Raw genomic sequence first — 24,309 nt, 5'->3', positions numbered from 1 at the left:
CTCATCTGTCCTATAACGACGTGAGAAACGGGAAAGGTTTTTCTTCTTAAACTCATGATCCGTCTGACAACGTTGTGTAAAATAGGACTTTTGTTTGGCACAAAAACGCTTGTCCTGTTGATAACGGGTTCTAATATAACCCAATTTCCTTTGTCTTACCTCTGCAATTTGACTGTACTGTTCCCTCTCTTTAGAGTTTTTCATCATTCTCTTTAGTTCCTGTTTTTTACGTCTCACTTCCAATTTTTCTTTTAACTTTTCTTGTGCTTTTATTTGTCGTAGGAACTTTTCTCTACGAGATTTTGGAATTTTTGTCACATTTGCCAGCTGTTTACCTGTAGTGAAAACCACTCCACTGTCGTTATCGGTAAATTCTTGGTGGTGACGTTCACCTGAACACCGTCTAGTGTCGCTCGTCTCAACACATGAGACAATCTCAGCAACAGGTCTGCTTGCGGCAACACTGATTTGCGTCATCCACTGCTTCTGTGTCAGCGTTTTCTCTCGTGTGTCTGTCTGTGCATTAAAACTGAGAGATGAATAGAATTCAAGTCGACGTTGCAATGTGATCAACTGCAATTTTCAAAACCGCAAAGGCTGCAATTTGAAAAAGAAAATGTGCGTATATTTATTTATTGAATGACTACCATTTCAGTCAAACTGTTTTCTAAGTTGTATTTGAGGTAGTGCCCTTTTTTTGTATTGAAGTTAATGTATCGCTTGTGTTTGGTAAATATGTAGAAAGAGAACCTTAAAAAAAATGGCAGATTAAGTCAAAAACAACAATGACATATGTATCGTTGGCTGTTTTTGCTTCGTTTCAGTTTACTTTGGGGTTGAAGAAGGATGACGTGCACCTGCATCAACAACCTCCACCCGAAGACCACGACGAGTTGGCCACCTGAAAGTCAATTTGGTCTGAGATATTTATTTGTTATTGTTACGACATTGTCTTGAAGTCTGTTCCATGTTTTTGTCAATAAATGTCTGACAGTAAAGCCCATAAGTGGCCTTACGATATTTCAGTTTTGCAAATATATATATATATATACGATGTCTTTGAATCTCAGAAAAAGAGATTTCTGTAGTTCAATCTAATAAGTGAAATTCTCAAAAGACACCTGCCAAAGTGTTACAAATCAAGTAGTTCAATTCACAAGTAAGGAAATAGTTTTATTCATGTTTTAAAAATACATTCCGTTTAAAAAATAAATATAATTATCATGCCTTCAAGTATAAAAACAATTATATGTAATAAATATCTTCTTTAAATAATTCATACGACTGTTTGCAATAAATAAGGTCTTAGATTCACAATGGCTTTTTTGAATGAGCAATAAATAGGTTATCTACAGAATAAAAAAATTAAAAAACTCAGTGCGTCATGCAAAAACAAATACATCATCAATCCGTCAGTGGGTTACGACACGTCAGTGCAGATCCAACAACTTAATTCACTTCATGTTTTGCCCAACATTTCCGACGGGCTTCAGTGGCGGACGTGACTACCGCAATAAACTAAACATGGCGAAGACCTTGGCATGTTTTCCCCTTCGCCGTTCTTTGCGCCTCAGCGCCCTCTCGCCGTCAACAATGAAGATGTAGAGCTTCCGCAGGATGTTGTGCGCCGTCATCTTTCTGTGGAAAGCATCGGGGTGGTACAGTGACCTCAATAGGCTCTCTTCCTCATTGCTACTCAGGCCTGTGACCTCTTCTGGTTTTTTCATCTGCCGGACAAGAGTAAGCAACACAATGTCAAAATAGGTATTATAGTAACAGCAAAATTCATTTCCTATCCCTAAATTGTCACACTGGCCAACCTTTTGTTTGATATTGTAGAGCAGGAGTTCAGAGTAGTGTTTGGCCTCAGACAGAATTTTACTGCCGGGATATTCCTTCTCCACGTGCTTGAGAAGAATTATGTAAGTGGACAGACCTTGGGCCAGCCTGTGCAGGCAAGCCTCCTGGAAAAAAGAATATTTAGGTCAGTTAAAAAACAAATATCTATTCAACCTACGCATAAAAGTCAAGCCGATGCTAGCAAACAATTATGGAAATTGTCAGTGTCTGTATTTTCTCCCACCTCTGGTGGTTTTCCATTTCTGGTTCTTACCTTGCTAAAGTTGGAGCTGGGGCAGTTTGCTGGAAACTGAGGTGCTTTGTAGTGCTCCAGTAAATGAAAGTTGACATTGTTTTGGAATCCATCATCAAACTGATATTGAAATTAGTCACAAGTCAGATATGTTTTACAGCCAGGAGAAGACAATGAAGGTGCTTTCTGAATTTCCACTTACAGCTTTCTGGTGTTCTTAAGCGGTACCCAGAACCGAGTCCCAAACATGAGCAGAGGTCAGCAGGTCAGAGGGCGCCGTTTCCTCCTCACTTGAGGTGTCGCTTGATGGCAAGACGGTGGTCGCTTCTGTCAACGGAGCGCCATTGGCTCGCAGTACTAGAAAAGCCACCAAGCCCACCGCGAGAATTTGCGTGTCTAATGCGGAAGCAGAAGAAAATCATGAATGAATGGCAAAAGAGGAAGAAAATTCAGGAAACATTCATCACTGACTTACACATGTTGGGCATGTTGCGTCGAGATTACTCTTGCCTTGACCGCCTGCTCTCGTGGAACATGTCTTGACTTCTCATTGCACAGCCGTTATATATTCTACTGACCGCAGGGATTTCCGAATACCTTCCGGTTTCAATTATATACTGATGAAACCGATATTACACTCTTTTCTTTTTTGGTGCATACAGCAGAATGTAATTACACAGAATGAAAAAAGACGAATTCAATCATTTTTAAAGAACAACAATTTTATTTCAATTATTTCAATTAAATTTCACAACAGGTCGGAGCAGATTTTATTTAAAAAAAGCCCATTTAATTGTATTGTTATACAATATTTTTATAATGTGACCATGTCAAAAGTCAAAGTCTGCTTTATTGTCAATCCCTTCATATGTCAAGACACACAAGAAACCGAAATTCCATTTCCTCTATCCCACGGTGGAAGTGGAATTTCCATCATCATCTTCCAAACGTGCGCCAGTGGCTTTGCTCATCCTTATTTCCTGGAAGAAAAACGGACGTCAAAAGAGAAATATTGCTTCTTGTCGCTTGAAAGATGTGTCACCTCTCCGTTGGCGTTGATCAAGGTAAAGTGGACCTGGCCTACGGGTCCCAAGTTGGACTGTGTCTCCCAGACTAGATCAGAGGGAGGATTGTGGTTTCGGCCAGCGTCAGCCGCCCAGATCTGATGCATGTAAAGGTCATTGAAATATTGAGCACCATGTATCTGAGATCTTCCAGATAAGATTGATTACCGTGACACTCTCGTGGGCCTTCAGGATGAATTCTGCGGCAAACTTGAATTGGCCCACGAGAATCCAGATAGCCGCTGTCAGCATGGGTGCCACCTAACCACCTCCCCGGCCGGGGAGGGGGGAGGGAGGGGGTGGAGAGGGAGAGAAAACAAACTCCAGCCGAATCGGCCACTACAGGTTAGTCAAAGGCCATGTCATAGAAATTTGTCTTTAAACGTGTCTTAAATGTTTCTACTGAGGTAGCAGTCCTAATATCCATTGGTAGGGCATTCCAAAGCTCTGGAGCCCGAATAGAAAATGCTCTAGAGCCTGCAGACATTTTCTTGGCCCTCGGTGTCGCTAAAAGGGTAGCGTTTTGCGAACGAAGGTTACGAGACGGAACATAAGGAACAACTAGGTCGACGAGATATGAAGGCGCTAAGCCATGCAGCGATTTATAGGTTAGTAGAAGAACCTTGAAGTCACATCTTAAATGGACCGGGAGCCAATGTAAGTTGGCTAGTATTATCACCATGGCAATTGCGAACACACAGAAAGAAAATAAATAACTGGAACATCACTCAAACACCGGTGATCCCATCGTGAGTCCCACATATGGGATGGTTAACTGAAAGTCCAATTGAGCTGCAATTAGTCACGAGGAGGATTTTCCTTGGGGTGTGGCCCCAGCAGCAAAGCAATTGTGTCAGCACTAATATCCACTATCCATTTTGTTGTTGGCATATTTTTGATAAAATGGCCGGGCGGGCCTCACCTTGCTTCCAGCTCGTCAAAATCAATCTTCAGCTTGGACAACTTCACCTGCAGACGTTCACGCTCTGTGGCCTCTGAGTCCAGAGCCGCACGGGCTTTCGCCAGATCGGATTCTTTCTTCGTGTCCCTGAGATGACAGATAAACACATAAACTGAGAATATGGAAAATTTCGGGCAGTCGGAGAAATCAGCGTGAACAAACAAATACATACAGCCGAGTTAAAAAAACACCAGAACAATCACCATGACAATTGCGAACACACAGAAAGAAAATAAATAACTGGAACATGACTCAAACACCGGTGATCCCAACATCACCACAACAAATTCAATGTCGGTCACACCCTGAACGTATTTCTTTTCCTGGGCCGCGATGTGACTTTTGACACAAATACCTACGCCGCCACCACGTTTTGTAGCCAAGTCAGGACAGTTTGTGTAAGAATCACTTCGGTTCCTGCAAAACATCGTGTAGCCTTCCAAGCAAGCACGTCCATCGGCCACTGATCCTTGGAGGTGTGTCTCTGTGAAGCACAAAACATCAGCGAAAAGCAGTTCGTGATGAGACACGATATCTTGCACGTGACAAGACAGCCCTTCGGTGTTATGATGGACGACAACCAGGTGATTTACCCGATCTACCGACGGCATCACGTGAAGGAGGGGCATGACGCTCGTCAAAGAATCCTCTGCCATCTCAGCAAGAGCAGCAGTGATTTGTGGATTTGCATGAAGCCTTCTCTCATCCATATGCAGAATATGCAGACCACTGAGCGAAGTCACTCTACTCAGAGCTACGTACCCCATGCCGTGTTCGAAAACACCTTTCAGCAAAACTGCAGCCTGTGACGTTGTCATGCCTTGTACCTTGTGGATCGTGCAGGCAAAAGCAAGCTTGATGGGAAACTGTCGGCGCGTCACTCCAGCCTTGTTCAGCTTCTCCTCCAGTCTGTCAATGTACACGGGGTTAGCAGCACGCGCTGTGTTACTCACATGATCGAGTTCCAACCCAAGTGTCTGGACACGGGCTTCATTTGGATAGTTCACCAATTTGACAACTTTTGCAAACATCCCGTTGCACAGTCCACCTCATCCAGAGTGACCTGCTGCTCATCCACAGTGACCTGCTGCTCATCCACAGTGACCTGCTGGGCGATTTTAGGACGAGGCACATTGCATCCGCCCGAGCTCAAACCCTCGCTGTCCTTCGGACGTTTCCTCTTTTTGCTGGCCGACATGGTTTGGCGTACCCTGGGGACAAACGTGGAGACATTAATTGCTATGAGAGCAAACGTTGTGGTATGTTCTAAAGCTGTAAAAAGACCTCTCCTCCTTGTTCTGGGTCCGCTCCCTCTCTGTAGACAGAGCCTCCTCCAGATCTTTCACTTTTTGGCCGGCTTCCAACTCCACCATGCGAGACTCGTGCTGGCTTTGGACCATGCGCAAGTCCTACGTGAGACGTGAGAATGACTCAGCTTTATTTTCATTAATTAAATAAGCGATAGTGATGGTAATTACCGACCGCGGAATGCAGCTTCTTTTCAAACTCCAGCTCATCTTTAAGGATTTGAATGTGATGCGACTTCCTGAGCAAAAACAGTATTAAACCCTCGACGCAGTCAAATGCGCTATTTATATTGATGTGCGACTATGGGATTGTTAACTGAAAGTCCAATTGAGCTGCAATTAGTCACGAGGAGGATTTTCCTTGGGGTGTGGCCCCAGCAGCAAAGCAATTATGTCAGCACTAATATCCACTATCCATTTTGTTGTTGGCATATTTTTGATAAAATGGCCGGGCGGGCCTCACCTTGCTTCCAGCTCGTCAAAATCAATCTTCAGCTTGGACAACTTCACCTGCAGACGTTCACGCTCTGTGGCCTCTGAGTCCAGAGCCGCACGGGCTTTCGCCAGATTGGATTCTTTCTTCGTGTCCCTGTGATGACAGATATACACATAAACTGAGAATATGGAAAATTTCGGGCAGTCGGAGAAATCAGCGTGAACAAACAAATACATACAGCCGAGTTAAAAAAACACCAGAACAATCAAGTCAAGTTTATTTGTATAGCCCTAAATCACAAGCAGTCTCAAAGGGCTTCACATAGACAGAAATTGACAATTATTCTCAAAGCATCCCCTGATCTTAAGCTCCCAAAAGGGCAAGGAAAAACTTAAAAACCCCTACCAGGGGAAAATGAGAAACCTTGAGAAGGGACCACAGATGGAAGGATCCCCCTTTCAGGATCACCAGGTTGAAATGGATGCAGAGAGGGCACAAATGATACAACATGAAAATCAATTAAATAAAAAGTGGATGTCCATGTCATAGCAGAGGGCTGCCGAAGGAGCCCTCAATTGTCCTGGCAGTGTCTTCGAGGAGGTTGAGCTGCAGTTCCCCCATCCTGAATTGGCCCACGAGAATCCAGATAGCCGCTGTCAGCATGGGTGCCACCTAACCACCTCCCCGGCCGGGGAGGGGGGAGGGAGGGGGTGGAGAGGGAGAGAAAACAAACTCCAGCCGAATCGGCCACTACAGGTTAGTTAAAGGCCATGTCATAGAAATGTGTCTTTAAACGTGTCTTAAATGTTTCTACTGAGGTAGATGTCCTAATATCCATTGGTAGGGCATTCCAAAGCTCTGGAGCCCGAATAGAAAATGCTCTAGAGCCTGCAGACATTTTCTTGCCCCTCGGTGTCGCTAAAAGGGTAGCGTTTTGCGAACGAAGGTTACGAGACGGAACATAAGGAACAACTAGGTCGACGAGATATGAAGGCGCTTAGCCATGCAGCGATTTATAGGTTAGTAGAAGAACCTTGAAGTCACATCTTAAATGGACCGGGAGCCAATGTAAGTTGGCTAGTATTATCACCATGACAATTGCGAACACACAGAAAGAAAATAAATAACTGGAACATCACTCAAACACCGGTGATCCCATCGTGAGTCCCACATATGGGATGGTTAACTGAAAGTCCAATTGAGCTGCAATTAGTCACGAGGAGGATTTTCCTTGGGGTGTGGCCCCAGCAGCAAAGCAATTGTGTCAGCACTAATATCCACTATCCATTTTGTTGTTGGCATATTTTTGATAAAATGGCCGGGCGGGCCTCACCTTGCTTCCAGCTCGTCAAAATCAATCTTCAGCTTGGACAACTTCACCTGCAGACGTTCACGCTCTGTGGCCTCTGAGTCCAGAGCCGCACGGGCTTTCGCCAGATCGGATTCTTTCTTCGTGCAGGGCTCGAAACTAACGATTGCCCGATTGCCCGGGGCAAGTAGCGATGGCAGACGGGCAAGTAGAATTTTTTCCTCACTTGCCCGAACTTGCCCTGCCATAATACCATGTTTTCAAGCTGTAAAAAGACGATTTTGTGCATAATTTCTCGCAACTTCTGCCGCTTCTTGTCCGACATTTTGTTTTCTAGGGAGCGGTTAGTTTCTCGTGTAAGTCTGCAATACATTGATAACGGCAAAGCGCTTCGTAATTAAATGCATGCTCTCTCACCCGTCCCTGGCTCTTCTGCGCCTGCGCACCAGCAGAGCTTGTTTCCGGTTGGCGGATACGAAGGCATATGAAGGCAAAACTTATAGTGTTGTCTTTTTTATTGCAAAAATGTGTCGGGCAAGTAAAAATCCACTCCAAAAAAATTCGGGCAAGTAAAATTTTGTTTCGGGCAAGTAAAATTTTCTCCAACTTGCCCGAGGGCAACTTGGGCAAAAAATAAGCTTCGAGCCCTGGACTCATTTTAATAGAAGGATTCCAGGGGAAGGTTTGTGGGTGGCTTTAGCGTAAAACTGTATCTGAAAACTCAGCACGCGAATTACGAGAATATTGACGTCGCAGCCTACACTCAAAATTCGGCACTGATAGATGAAATGACTACGTACTAATGAGTACGCACATGTACTTGTGAGTGTGCACCGAGCTTTCTGACGGCTCCCGGGAGTAAATGCGCGGGCGGGCGGGCGCTTTCCCATCTACTGGGGAAACATAGTAATTGTAGGGAAAATGACCCCCCCAAACATTTATAATACACTTTATTCAGGTTTGGCGGGCCGGATTAAACGGCCCCGTGGACCGGATGTGGCCCGCGGGCCGTAGTTTGCCCATGTCTGCCATAGTCGCATATCAACATAAATAGCACATTTGACTGCGTCCATTCATTTTCCATATTCCCAGTTTATTACACGATTATCATCACTATCGCTTATTTTTAATTCATGAGAATAAAGCTGAGTCATTCTCACGTCTCACGTAGGAGTTGCGCAAGGTCAAACGCCGGCACGAGTCTCGCATGGTGGATTTTGAAAACGCCCCCCAGGAAGATTATGAAAGTAAACTGCCCGAAGCCTTGATGAAGATGCAAAGCCAGCATGAACTTCAAATTAAACTCTACCTTCAAAAAGAGGTAACCATTTATCATTTGGACCTTAGAATCTGGCTCAGCTGCAAAAGTTTAAAAAGTCTGTGTTGACACTAGCTTGCAGCCCGTGATGCAAAAGTGAAAGATCTGGACGAGGCTCTGTCTCCAAAGAGGGGACACCATGCGTAGCCTCCTCAGGGAGAAAGACCGAGAAATGGCCGACATGTGGGAGCGGATGCACCAGCAGCTGGATGAGTATCAGGAGCTAATGGAGTTGGAAAACGCCCCCCAGGAAGATTATGTAAGCAAACTGCCCGACGCCTTGATGAAGATGAGAAGCCAGCATGAACTTCAAATTAAACTCTACCTTCAAAAAGAGGTAACCATTTATTATTTGGACCTTAGAATCTGTCTCAGCTGCAAAAGTTTAAAAAGTCTGTTGACACTAGCTTGCAGCCCGTGATGCAAAAGTGAAAGATCTGGAGGAGGCTCTGTCTCCAAAGAGGGGACACCATGCGTAGCCTCCTCGGGGAGAAAGACCGAGAAATGGCCGACATGCGGGAGCGGATGCACCAGCAGCTGGATGAGTATCAGGACCTAATGGAGTTGGAAAACGCCCCCCAGGAAGATTATGAAAGCAAACTGCCCGACGCCTTGATGAAGATGCGAAGCCAGCATGAACTTCAAATTAAACTCTACCTTCAAAAAGAGATAACCATTTATCATTTGGACCATAGAATCTGTCTCAGCTGCAAAAGTCTAAAAAGTCTGTGTTGACACTAGCTTGCAGCCCGTGATGCAAAAGTGAAAGATCTGGAGGAGGCTCTGTCTCCAAAGAGGGGACACCATGTGTAGCATCCTCGGGGAGAAAGACCGAGAAATGGCCGACATGCGGGAGCGGATGCACCAGCAGCTGGAGGAGTATCAGGAGCTAATGGAGTTGGAAAACGCCCCCCAGGAAGATTATGAACGCAAACTGCCCGACGCCTTGATGGAGTTGCGAAGCCAGCATGAACTTCAAATTAAACTCTACATTCAAAAAGAGATAACCATTTATCATTTGGACCTTAGGATCTGTCTCATCTGCAAAAGTCTAAAAAGTCTGTGTTGACACTAGCTTGCAGCCCGTGATGCAAAAGTGAAAGATCTGGAGGAGGGTCTGTCTCCAAAGAGGGAACACCATGCGTAGCCTCCTCGGGGAGAAAGACCGAGAAATGGCCGACATGCGGGAGCGGATGCACCAGCAGCTGGATGAGTATCAGGAGCTAATTGAGTTGGAAAACGCCCCCCAGGAAGTTTATGAAAGCAAACTGCCCGACGCCTTGATGAAGATGCGAAGCCAGCATGAACTTCAAATTAAACTCTACATTCAAAAAGAGGGAACCATTTATCATTTGGACCTCAGAATCTGTCTCAGCTGCAAAAGCTTAAAACGTCTGTGTTGACACTAGCTTGCAGCCCGTGATGCAAAATTGAAGGATCTGGAGGAGGCTCTGTCTCCAAAGAGGGGACACCATGTATAGCCCCCTCGGGGAGAAAGACCGAGAAATGGCCGACATGCGGGAGCGGATGCACCAGCAGCTGGATGAGTATCAGGAGCTAATGGAGTTGGAAAACGCCCCCCAGGAAGATTATGAAAGCAAACTGCCCGACGCCTTGATGAAGATGGGAAGCCGGCATGAACTTCAAATTAAACTCTACATTCAAAAAGAGGTAACCATTTATCATTTTGACCTTAGAATCTGTCTCAGCTGCAAAAGTTTAAAAAGTCTGTGTTGACACCAGCTTGCAGCCCGTGATGCAAAAGTGAAAGATCTGGAGGAGGCTCTGTCTCCAAAGAGAGACCTCTTCGGGGAGAAAGACCGAGAAATGGTCGACATGAGGGAGCGGTTAGAGCAGAAGCTGGATAAGTATCAGGAGCTAATGGATTTCAAGCTAGCGTTGGATCTGGAGATAAGTGCCTACAGGAGCTGGATGAGTATCAGGAGCTAATGGATGTCAAGCTAGCGCTGGATATGGAGATAATTGCCTACAGGTAGGTGCTTGACAGCGAGGAGGAGAGGTGTGTGTGGCTTACAAACATACCACAACTTTTCCTCTCATAGCAATTAATGTCTCCACGTTTGTCCGCACGGTACGCTCGACCACGTCGGCCAGCGGGAAGAGGAAGCGTCCCAACGACACGGACAGCGAGGCTTCGAGCTTTGCCGGAAGCGCTGTGACTCGTACTCCCATCACCCAGCAGGCCTCTGCTAGCGGGCAGGTCACCGTGGATGAGGTGGGGCAGGACGGCAAATATGTCCGACTCAGCAATAAAGGAGATGAGGTCAGTGGATGTGTCACAGTGGAACATCGCACATCTTACAAAATTTACACATTTTCCAGTAACGACTAACCTGTTGAGATCAATTTCAGCTGCACGGCACACGAGGAGCTCCAACAGACCCGGATCCGACTGGAGTCCCTTTCGCACCCTAACCCTAACTCTAACAGGACGCCACTCAGAAGGGGAAGGAGTTCAGGACCCCAACAGCCTGGAGATCACAAACTCCGCCAGTGGCGAGCAGTGCTTGCATCCCACTACAGAGTCCCGGCACCATTCATCACGGATGTAGACGCGCATTCCACCTTCTCGCGATGTTCCCCCTCGTACAATGGCCCGGTCCGCCCGCTAGCCGCTCCAGATGTACAGCAGAGTCCGGAATGTTGACGGTCAACCAAGTCCCAGTGAACACGAGCACACAGCAGTTACGCACTGTCCGGTTCGTAGATCTCAGCAGGCGAATGTCAACCATGTTGTTGTCCAGCGATCGAATATTCGCCAGAAGAATGGAAGGCACGGCCGGGCGAGCTGAGTTGGCTTCAGCCTCCTCGCACACCACTTCCGACGCTCCCCAACCGGGGGAGGAATAGCAGAAGATGCTTAGATTCACATTATGATCATTCTGGAAGGACAGTGTGGTTCACTCTTGTGATGGTGGTACCACAACTGAGCCCTGCGAGCTCCATCAGCTGGTCCACACTGAAGCCGTACTCACTGAAGAGCTCCTCATCAATGCGCTGGGCTTCCTCTTGTCTGCAGAAGAAATACAAGTACCGTTTTTTTTCCATGTATAATGCGCAAAATTTAACTAATTTATTGTCCTAAAATCTGGGGTGCGCATTATACATGGGTACAAATAAATACATATATTTTTTTTAATCCGGATATGATCCGGAGGCCGCCATTACAGATACGCTTTCTTCTCTGGTGTTCACTTCAAACACGCTCCATACGAACACAATGCTGTTGTATCAGACACTTGCTCGATCACCTGCTCGTTTGCTGTCACAATGTACCCTACACAAATCCGAAACATTTCTTTGCGATCGAGTTTGCTAGCGCATGCGCAGTGATACTGACCGGCAGAATAACATCCGGTTGTTCCCAAAGATTATCTAGCTGTTGGTGAGTCTGGTGGTGCGGGAGCGCAGGCTCCTGTACCTCTTCCCAGAGGGCAGATGATCAAACAAAGAGTCATATCAATATAATTTCTAGTAGTAGTGTGGTCGATTAATAAGTGGAAAGGGATGTGCAGACTACATGAATTTGTTTTCTTCAAAGTATTGTGGAACAGGATGTCCAGACAGGGAGGACATCTCAAGGCCGACGGGGAACGCGAATAACAACTCGTCGTGGTCCAGACACCTGTGCTGAGCAGGGGAAAACCCAAACGAGGAGGAGCTGGCCATCAACCATCGACCAATCACCACACAATATTTTGCATGCTTGAATATTCATATTATGTTTCTTTAAAACTGGGCAACCCAGAAGAATGTGTTGTCTTTTGATGGTCACAGAAGGCACACAAGTTTTTTGTGTTAAGGACCCGAGACCCAGGCGCCTGTATTAGCTTGCTTTGTCAGGATTACACAATTGGTCAATTCGGCCTAATTGATCTACTGGTCTTCTCTTTGACCGAACGAACTCGCAAAATTGTTAGGTGCGACATTGTGTGGATTTGGACATAACAACTCTTGTGTTAAGTGTTGATCGCAATTTGGAGTCAGATCAATAACTAAAATCCGTAGCCTAACACATTGAAAGGATTCAATGGGGAAAAAAAAGGTTCAAATAGTTGCAAGTTGCATCCTTTTTCTTTGGGAGGCGGTTCCAAGCCTTCCAGTTCAGCCCTTTCGTGATTCCACGCCCCGCGCACCACTAGTACCACGGCCCCACGTCAGATTCGGATCCAAAGTATGCAACTCGCAAAGAAGATTTCAACCTTGCCTCCTGAATTACCGTTTTTTTCCGTGTATAGTGCGCCCCCATGTATAATACGCACCCTAAAAATGGCATGCTGATGCTGAAAAAAAGCCTGTACCCATGTATAATATGCACCCAATTTTTATGAATTTTTCTTTATGATTTATTTATTTATTTTTAAGTCCCAATGATTGTTAGAAAAATGTATATATATGTTATCATGCGTTCTCTACTCAATGCCTTACTGCAATATTACTGCAATATATGCTTGCTGTTTGGCCTTGCTGTTTTTATGATGTACCACAGAAGGACAGTTCCTTTCTAACAAAGACCACTTTGTTAGACAACATGCCTCATTGCTGTCCTGCACCCCAGATGAACCTCCAAGTGACCATTAAAGTCAGGGTTTTCCTAACTATCTTTATCGTAGGATTAGGTTGGAATGTATATAACCAGTAATAAATAACTTAGCTTGTTGCATCCTACACAATGTCGTAAAACTTCCCTTGCTATGTTTTAACTAGAGGTCAAAGGGTTTTTCTTCTGTATCCAGTCCACTCAAACTCCTCTTCCCAGATGTTCTTATCAGTATGTAAACACCTAGTGTCTCACACTGTGGGTAGGGCAAATCCAAATAAAAAGAGCGGGAGTGCCTACAGATTTTTAGTGTGTGTAGAGATTGTCTCAAGCTATCTGTACTGCACTCCTCGCGAGAAAAGACTTAATATTCTGTCTCACTTGTGGTTTGTTTGCTGTTGCTCTTCTATTCACTTATTCAGTCAGCGAAATAAACCTGACAGAAATTGGGGGCTCGTCCGGGATCTCAACACGCCCTGAACGGTTCCAGCGGGCTCTTCGACGCAGGTGACAATCCTCGGCCGAGGTAAACAAAAGCCCTTTGACGGGACTGTCTCGATCAGTCCGGCTGGACACCGGGAAGGTTGACGAGATCTTCCGAGGAAGAGAATCAGCAGACCGTGAGTAGGAATATTAATTCTACTAAATAGAAACAGTTAAATTCCGCAGGGGCGGATGTGGAGCCCCCTAGCTTTCAAGCTAGTTAAATTCTGCAGCAGGAGGGGCGGACTCCTCTGTCATTAAAAAACAAAACAAAAAAACCTTGAGAATTCTAGACCCTATCAAGTACAACTAGAAACAGTTAAATTCTGCAGGGGCGGATGTGGAGCCCCCTAACGTTTTATGTTAGTTAAATTCCGCAGCAGGAGGGGCAGACTCCTCTGTTCTTAAAAAAAAACGCGCGTGGTATGCTTGTGAACGGTTTGACTGAGAGTGATCTGATTTGAGCGCTCCTCTTAAATAGTAAGCGAAAGTCCCTACCCCGACATGAACTATAAATGGGTTAAAAAATATTAATTTGAGGGACAACCAAATTATTAGGACTTAGAGGTGCCATAAACGAAACAACATAAATAAATCTTAAAGAAATTAAAGAAGGCATCTGATGATGTAGTGTTTTGGGAGAGAGAGACAGAGAGAGAGAGAAAGAGAGAAGGAAAGAGAGAGAGCTCAGAAAGCACTGTATTGCAGGTAGGAAGATGATGAGACTGGGCCTAACAGTAGGCAGGCAAGAGAAAACCAAAATTACAGAGTTAGAGAAGAAGGGAGAAGTCTAGAGAAAGTAGAGAAGCACGTAGAGAAAACACATGCTACAAATTCAAAACTAAAGATCATAGCGGGAGGAATACATAAATCACGCCCTCCATGCAGAAAGAGTAGTAATAGACAAACAAAAACGAAAACAAATGAAAGCTTCAAAAAACACTTTTTTGGTAGACCAGGATAGTGACACTTTTTACCAAAATGCAGGCAGAGGACAGAAAGGCCAGAGAGGGCGAGCAATACCCAACAGAGAAGGCTTTAGAGGCCGAGGAAGAGGAGTTGTGCAAACTCCAATAGAATGCTGGAGTTGCGGGGAAAACGGTCACATGGCACGCGACTGCATAAATTACCAAAGACAGTTATGACTAGGCCAAAGTCAAATCAAATCAGGTTTCCATGTAATGAAGTGGGAACCTGGCTGCCAAAATTAAAGAGAAATTAGCTTAAATATACAGGAGATATTTGTGTTAAAAGGATAAAGTAATATAAAGTAACACTGAAGTTAAATTTGCTAAATAAATAGAAAAGAATTACAAATAGCTTCTAAAAGTGAAATAGAGAATAAATCTGAAAAGTAAGACAAACAAAAAGGTGTGTTAGTGGGATCGATGTGTGTTCTATTTGTTGTGCGTCATTCTTTTGTGCTGGTGTGTGTGTGTGCGTGTGCGCGCAGAGGATCCTCATGAATGGGTGTGTGTATGAGTGCGAGTGAGATGTGTGTTCTATGGAAGAAATCAGTAATGGAGGAAATCAGTAATGGAGAATGTTCTGGAGACTGTTGAGCAATACTAGGGAAATTGAGAAGTGGATGATGGTGTGTTTAAGTTGGTTGGAGAAACTGAGATGAGCAAGGTGTGTGCAATAGAGAAAATAAGGCGTGTGTGGCAGAGAGTTACGAGAACGGTGGCTTGATAGGATGGGAATAAGAGACAGCAAATGTTGTGTAAAAGACTGAAAGATGTTGAAGGTGAACATGATGGGGGAGGGCAACAGCAAAGTTGGCCTGCCTTTTGAGAAGGTGGAACTGATAAGCGTGCCTGCGCTCGCGCGTTGTCGCGGGGCGGGGCTGTCCGCGTGGGCCTTTGCTATGCTCGTGTGGGCGGTGGGCCGGCATCATGGTTGTTGCAGGAAATGGCCAGCCTGTGACCAATCAACATTGATGCTACGCCCCCCCTCGCACGAGGGGTGCTATGGCTGCGGGCGGGGCTGGGACAGTGTGATTTCCTCAGAGAGTGATGCTTAAGGAAGATGTCACAATATTTGCATGAAGGATAAAAGGCACTGAGGAGAAAACAAAAGTATAACCAAAACGTCAAAATAGAGGATGACGTTTGCGCAGCGTTGTTTGTTTGTATTGTTTGTGAGCTGTGTCTCTGCTGTAAGTTTTTGTGTTGTCTGTGTGCTGTCAGTGTTATGTGTTAAAATTGGCTAATGTAGGTGCACAAAAGAATTTGCTAGATTGTAGTCTATATGATTTGCACCGCAAAACAAAAGCAATTTTGTGAAAATAAGAAGAAAAGAAAGGCAAGCAATTTTTTTTGTGGGCAGAAACTGGTCCACACTGCATTAATGCCTAGCCCTGATAAAACAAAATTTGAGAGATGGAAAGAACTTCCTTTCTGGAATTGGATGAAGCAAAATTATTAAATAACATTTCAAAGCTAAATTTAGAAGAAATAGTCGATTGGTTGTGTAAAGACTACACAAGTTTTTGCATTTGAGGATAAGAGAGTGATTGAATTAGTTAAAGTTAAGAAACAACAAGAATTGTCTATTATATTAATTTACTGGCGGTTATTTTGTTAGTTTTTATCTTTATCTTGATTGGTTTGACACCTGGAGGGAGGAAAGGTTAGGATGTGGAACACGGGTTGAGACAACCAGTTACACACGCAAAACATGTGTGCACTGGGACACTGAGAAGCATTTTGAAAGGTGTGTCAAAATTAAATGAAGATGAAATCATATGTAGTAATACAACGCTTTACTACATATGGATTCTCTAAATCGTACAATTGAGTAAAATAAAACATACTTTTTGACTTTTGTTCAAATTACTAAGATTCTTGTGATAAACGATGAGAAACTGATTGAAAAGAAACTACAAGAAACTACAACTAAGCTAGTTGTGGAAGCAGTCCAATTGCCACGACAATTAGCTATGTGCACGTGTGCAGGGCACGCACGAGACTGATAAGGTGTCAAGAGGTAACAAGCTTGCAGACGGAACCGCATAGCTGCAGTGCAAACGACGCTTCAAATTTTATACACACAAGAAGCGGATTGAATTACTGAAACATTTTTAAAGATGTGCAGCGACAAAGTCCATAGATTGAAATTCAATCATGGACAAAAAGAGGGGCAAGAGTAGAGAATGGCATCTATAAATGACCAGAAGACAGACCTATCCTACCAAAGAACCTATACCAATTGGCAGCAATATTGAGCCATAGTGCGTGTCACATGGCTCAAGAGGAGGGATAGTGGGGCAGGTCAGTCAGCTTTATACAACATACGGATTTGATTCATATCCAAAACATTTTCAAAAAAAAAAAAAAAAACCGAATAAAACAATTGTAGAGCTTGTTTAACATGTGCTAAACACAATCCACAGGGTTATAATGCCTGGTCATAATAGATGCATTCTCAAAATGGTTTGATTTGGTTTAAACAAAAACACTGAATGCCTTAACAGTGGCAAAAACTTTATGTAAAAATAATAATAATAATAATACCGAGATATGGGATTTTGAAAATTAATTCTCGTGACAGAACTGGTATAAAGTGTGAAAATGTGCATGGGAAAAATGGAAGATCATGGACAAAATGTTTAGACCTGGTCAAACTGTACATAAATGTTACAAGTACTGTGGGTTTAACCCCGTATGAAAAATTGTTTGGGCGACAATATAGATTACCATGTTTTAAAACCAAGTGGGAAACTAAGGATGATTTAAATTTGGCATTTACATTTTATATTTATAATTAATATTTTAAAGGCAAAAAGAACAAAGCACGTTCTCATTAAGAGCAGTGAAAACAAAACACTGGTGTTCTTCCAAGGGGGAAGGGCCACATTGAATATTGATAATTACGTCAACTGCCATTAAAATAGCAGAAAGGCCAGTTGAGGTGGTCCTAGCAAATTAAAAAAGGGTAATTTCTTTTGAGGTAACGTTCAATCGGGAAAAAGTGACCCAAAGGGAGCCTTACCTCTTAGAGAAATGCCGGGAACAAGAAAATGGAACAATGACGTTATTGCATGTAAGGTGGCTATCTTTGTTGCCACTTTGTTAACTTCAGCAATATGGTATTTGCGGGAACTAAGTCATAATGAGTAGGGGAGAGATGAGTGAACAACTTATATTGATCACTCCAAAAACATTTTTTTTTAATTATGCTGCATTGTAGCAATTTAAAAGATCAATTTGACCTTGGCAGGATGATCTGCTGTGTCAGATCTGCACTGCCATGAGAGTATGATGTTTATATGTATACTTTGTCAACAACCGCTGTAGATGTTAACGAATGGGATGAATATATCGAAAGTGAATGTGGATAATTTGTTTCAGGTAACTAGTATAAGAATAAACTGCTAAACGAAACAATTGATTGTTAATGGCAAAACAAGCTGTAAAGACAATTGAATATGTCATGTGTATGGGTTTGCGACCATTGCTTTATGTTCTACCGTCACCGATGATCAAAGATCGTGTGAAGTCTATCACGTCGATTGGATTGTAAGATGTGTGACAGAGCATTCTATATAGTAATATCCATTGAAGAAAGAAAAAAGAAGCCATTGCTTTCAGATAATGTAGTCAAGCTAAATTGTATATGTATCAACATCCCAAGATCTGAAAAAAGAAAAGGAAAAAAAAGCTGGTAAAAACCAAAATATCTTTGAATTTGACAGCCGATGATGATCTGACCGAAATTGATGCAATTGGTGTTCCCGGAGGAGTGCCGGATAAGTGTAAGCTGGTGAATCAGATAGCTGGTTTTGAATCCACCCTGTGTTGGTGGTGTACTCTTAACAAAAATGTCGACAGGATCAACTACATCCATTACAACGTGCAGAGGCTTGGAAATTGGACCGAGGCGGGTTTCAGGGCGGTCCACTCCCAACTGGCCGCTACTTCCCTCATGGCTTTCCAGAACCAAATGGCCCTTGACATGCTACTCTCAAAAGAGGGTGGTGTCTGCGCCATGTTTGGTGAGCAATGCTGCACATTTATTCCAAATGGTACTGCCGCTGATGGAAGCCTGTCCCAGGCCCTTGAGGGCCTGAGGACCTTGAATGGGAAAATGAAGGAACACAGTGGAGTGAACACGGAGGTTTGGAACGACTGGCTAAACGTGTTCGGAAAGTACCGTACCCTGGTGTCCTCGGTCCTAGTCTCCCTTGCCGTTTTTTCTGCTGTTTTGACCTTGTGTGGATGTTGTTGTATTCCGTGTCTACGGTCTCTAATTAACAGGTTAATTACAACTGCTATCTCTCCAGCAGCTGAGACTTTTCCGTTGCTCCAAGGGGAAGACTTTGCGACTGACGAGGGTTGTCGCTCTGGCGATGGCCCCATCTGTGAAGCTCCTGTGGTAAACCTGTCCGATTTGTTTCCCGACTCTGACATTGATTATTAAGGTTCGATCTCCTCCCGGGTTTAGATTTGTTCTTATGAATTGTGATCCTACGGCTGAAAATCTTTTTGAGATGGCCACTTTTAGGTGATAAGATGGTCTCTGAGAACTTATGATAAACAGGAGGAAATTGTTAGAAAAATGTATATATATGTTATCATGCGTTCTCTACTCAATGCCTTACTGCAATATTACTGCAATATATGCTTGCTGTTTGGCCTTGCTGTTTTTATGATGTACCACAGAAGGACAGTTCCTTTCTAACAAAGACCACTTTGTTAGACAACATGCCTCATTGCTGTCCTGCACCCCAGATGAACCTCCAAGTGACCATTAAAGTCAGGGTTTTCCTAACTATCTTTATCGTAGGATTAGGTTGGAATGTATATAACCAGTAATAAATAACTTAGCTTGTTGCATCCTACACAATGTCGTAAAACTTCCCTTGCTATGTTTTAACTAGAGGTCAAAGGGTTTTTCTTCTGTATCCAGTCCACTCAAACTCCTCTTCCCAGATGTTCTTATCAGTATGTAAACACCTAGTGTCTCACACTGTGGGTAGGGCAAATCCAAATAAAAAGAGCGGGAGTGCCTACAGATTTTTAGTGTGTGTAGAGATTGTCTCAAGCTATCTGTACTGCACTCCTCGCGAGAAAAGACTTAATATTCTGTCTCACTTGTGGTTTGTTTGCTGTTGCTCTTCTATTCACTTATTCAGTCAGCGAAATAAACCTGACAATGATCGTCACACACGCAGGGAGGCAATGGGTCCCATTTTTATAGTCTTTGGTATGGTCTTAACTAGGCTGGATGTAATCTTTTTTGTTGGCGTTGATTTCTCCGACTGCCCATAAACGCACCACCGCGCTCCGTGCGCGCACGGGAAAGAGGCGTGCGGACGTGAAAAAGGCGGCTCTGTATGGGAGAGACGTTGAAGAGGAATAAAAACACCCTTGGAAACCAAAACTTGGTGATTTCAAGTTTCATTTCGAGGGACATTTGTCACGTCTCGTCCCCAGTTTTGCTATGTGTCTAGGTTGCCATAGTTTCTGTTCGCGTCGCCCCTCTCTTCCTGTGTCACCTCAATCGATGTAACGTGTTTTGTATTTAAGTCCTGTCTGCCCCTCGCTCACCGTCGGATCATTGCATGTGTTACTGTCATGATGTCTGTTTGCTTTCTGTTCCTGTCTTTGGTAATGTCACCCTGTCTTTTTGTTCCACGACTTTGTCGGTCAGTCCTGTTGTTGGTTTTGTTTTCTAAAAAAAAAAAAAAAAAAAAAAATTAAAAAAAAAAAAATCAAAAATTTTTTGTACCCATGTATAATGCGCACCCCAGATTTTAGGACAATAAATTCGTTAAATTTTGCGCACTATACACGGAAAAAAACGGTAATATTCAGGAGACAAGGTTCAAATCAGGCAATATATGATCAATAACATTATTGGAATTGTTCTTTTTTTTTTTTTTTTTGCAGATTAAAAAGAATGGCAACATTTTTTATTTTTTCACAAGTGGATTTAAATGGCCGATGAGGGGCATTGAACTCCAACATGTCAAGTGCTGCAATGTTCCAACTGCAGACAGAATAATAGAAAATATGAACTGTTTTTGTCTTTCAGACATTAACCCGCTCAATTATTCTCCAAAGAATAACGTAAAGCTCGAAACTAGCATCAAATAAAGTTGATCAGAGCTTGGCGCGGGTGAGAGGCGCCGCCGTGTGGTCACATAAGCAAACTACATGTTAAGATAAAAATAAAGTACAGTGCCGCACTGCACTATAGTGCAATAAAATTAAGTAAAATAAAACAAATGTAACTTAAAATGTAAAACCTGAACACATGATAAAAGCTAACTAAACCCAAACGTTGAGTTTGAGTCTTAAGTTCGAACTGGTACGTCTTCTTGAAATGACCTTAATACCTTCGTTTTGACGTCTTGCAGTAGCCGCAATGTTACACAGTTGCTAAATTCGAAAAATAGGACAAAAATGAATTCAATGATCGCTTGGGTGTAGAAATGAAACATTGCCGAAGCAGGAGTAAAACAACTCTGATAGAAAGCAAGTAAAAGTGTCAAACAGCTTAAAGATATAAAGAAAAGCGTTTGCAAAGAGTCTAAACCATATGTGTGTCAAACTCAAGGCCCGCGAGATCATTTTATATTATTGTTACTAATGGCCCGACGATATGAAGCGATGATAACACAATAAACTACAGATCCCATAATGCAGTGCTTTCGCTGCCTTGCTGAGCGTTTTTCCGCGGCAATCAGGACAAGTGCTTGTTGCTGCGTTATTGCGAAGCTAGCCCCTCATGATGCCGAAGAGAAAAGTTGATTCTGAAAACAAAGCCTTTAAAAAGGTTGAGTATATGTTTACTGACATTGCCGGTAAGCCCGTTTGTCTCATGTGTGGCGCTAATGTGGCTGTATTGAAAGATTTTAATCTAAGACGGCACTATGAAACAAAACATCTGGATAACCTGAAAGACCTGAATGCAGAGCAGAATGACAGAAGGTAGAAGAGTTAAAGAAAAGGTAAAGAAGAAGCTGATATTCCAGCAGACGTTTTTCACCCGTTCAAAATCACAAAGTGAAGCTGCTGTGAAAGCGAATTTTATAGTGGCAGAGGAGATCGCCAAAGCAGGTTGTTATTGCTGAAAAGCACAAATTGGTGGAGAAGAAAGATCTCAGCAAACTCGACGATAGGGGTGTAAATCGCGGGTTTTGTCACGATACGATATAATATCGATATAGAGAACTACGATACGATATTTGCCGATATCTTAAAGCCTGCTGCGATTCATTCACGATATATCGCGATATAGTCCTCTACGATCGATGTATACATTTTTTTTAATAAAAACTATAGAACAATATCCTGATTTATAACAATTCATACGCAAAATCAACAAGGTACTGCAAACTCTTTATTTAGGAAATTACAAGAGTATTGTAGTATACAAATTGCTTACTTTAACACTGAACTTTGATGTCGTGTTTTTTCTTTAAATGTGCGGCGAGATTTGTGCTCCCTGAATATTTGATCACCGCATGGCAGGATTTACAAACTGCACGTGTCTTGTTCGTTGAGCCATCTTTTCTTTGGAATCCAAAGTGCTTCCAAACGAATGACTTGAAGCCTAAAGGGGAGCCAATTTCCTCGTCTTTTTGGACACTAGCCATAGCACCAGCCCAGGAGCCGCGTACTAGTTGTCGACTCCCCTTTCACGTGCAGCAACGCCGCGCACTGCTCCAGGGCTCGAAACTAACGATTGCCCGATTGCCCGGGGCAAGTAGCGACGGCAGACGGGCAAGTAGAATTTTTTCCTCACTTGCCCGAACTTGCCCTGCCATAATACCATGTTTTCAAGCTGTAAAAAGACGATTTTGTGCATAATTTCTCGCAACTTCTGCCGCTTCTGGTCCGACATTTTGTTTTCTAGGGAGCGGTTAGTTTCTCGTGTAAGTCTGCAATACATTGATAACGGCAAAGCGCTTCGTAATTAAATGCATGCTCTCTCACCCGTCCCTGGCTCTTCTGCGCCTGCGCACCAGCAGAGCTTGTTTCCGGTTGGCGGATACGAAGGCATATGAAGGCAAAACTTATAGTGTTATCTTTTTTATTGCAAAAATGTGTCGGGCAAGTAAAAATCCACTCCAAAAAAATTCGGGCAAGTAAAATTTTGTTTCGGGCAAGTAAAATTTTCTCCAACTTGCCCGAGGGCAACTTGGGCAAAAAATAAGCTTCGAGCCCTGTGCTCTCTGCTCCCGGAAAGAGGAAGCAAGCAACAATGAACTGGATTTCAAAATAAAGTCGCGTCTAATGTCCGAGGTCAAACACGGCGATATAAATCGATGTTTACCTTTAGCATCGATGCCAATAAATCGTAGAGCATTATATGGATTAATCGATGTGTATCGATGTATCGTTACACCCCTACTCAACGACCGTCTGCAGCTGGAGGTGAGCAAGCTGAGGGAGGAAACTCCACACAGGTAGGGCCAGAGGTGGAATCGAACCAGCACCCACCTAACTGTGAGGCGGACGTGCTACCCAGTGCCCCACCGAGCCGCCCTTAGGATCCATCCGTTGCATAGTTTCTTTGAACCATTGCAAAGAGTGAGTTGTTTTTTTTTTATGTGTATTTACAAAGGAACCTTTGTTTGACTTTGAAGAAACCTCTATGCAGTTTCTTTGATAAGTGCAATCAGGCATTGGTGTAATGCATGACACTGAGTCTTTCCTGGATCAGCAGAAGCAAGCTCGAGACGGCGACCCCAGAAAACATTCCTCAAGGTGCAAACAACGCCCTCTCCCAGGAGGTGGAAGATCTCCGCAAGCTCAACGACCTTCCGGGCATTTACGTCGACAACGCCCGTTCCCGGGAAGTGGGGAACGCCGGCTTGCTTTTGCGCATCACTGAATCCGAAACAGAGGTGTCCCGGCAGCTGACGGGCCTGAAGGCCGTTTTCGAGACGGAGCTGGCGGATGCCCGTGCGACTCTGGACTCTGAGGCCAAAGAGCGTGCACGTCTGGAGCTGGAGGTGAGCAAGCTGAGGGAGGAAATCAAGGAGCTGAAAGCAAGGTGAGGCCCGGCCATTTTATCAAAAATATGCCAACAACAAAATGGATGCTGGATATTAGTGCTGACATAATTGCTTTGCTGCTGGGGCCACACCCCAAGGAAAATCCTCCTCGTGACTAATTGCAGCTCAACATTGGACTTCCAGTTAACCATCCCATAGTCCAGGGGCGGGCAAACTTTTTGACTTGCGGGCCGAATTGGGTTCTAAATTTTGACCGGGGGGCCGAACCAGGAGCAGATGGATGTAGTGTTTGTGTGTAAAGGTCATATAAATGACATGTAAAGGTCATTGCATAAAAGCTTTTTACTTTTAGCATGGATTTTTTGAAAACAAATGCATTTATTAACAGCATTAAAAAAATATTTCACCAAAAAACTACTATCAGTGATTCTTATTAAATACGACATTGTTATGATGTATAACATTTTCCATCACTTCAGCGCCTGCAGGTCAGATTTATGAAATATGTTTATCTAATGAGGCAACATCACATCCAACGGCAAACATTCTGACCAAATACATCATCTTGAAGAATCAGTGAAAGAATACATCTAAATAAAGAAATCAATAGTATTGTTGGTTTCCCTTTTTTGCCAGTGCATCATAGTCTGGGGTAAAATTTGTTGATTGATTGATTGATTGATTGATTGAATATTTATTGATCCCCAGGGGTGGGGAAATTCAGGCCCCAGCAGTATTCATACCACAGAGTGGGTATACAAAAGACGCACAAATGGCATGAGCGCAACTCAACAGGCTCTCATAAGGC

This window comes from Syngnathus typhle, unplaced genomic scaffold, assembly GCF_033458585.1.
Source record: "Syngnathus typhle isolate RoL2023-S1 ecotype Sweden unplaced genomic scaffold, RoL_Styp_1.0 HiC_scaffold_30, whole genome shotgun sequence".
Taxonomy (NCBI): Eukaryota; Metazoa; Chordata; class Actinopteri; order Syngnathiformes; family Syngnathidae; genus Syngnathus; species Syngnathus typhle.
This window is presented reverse-complemented; position numbering follows the sequence as displayed.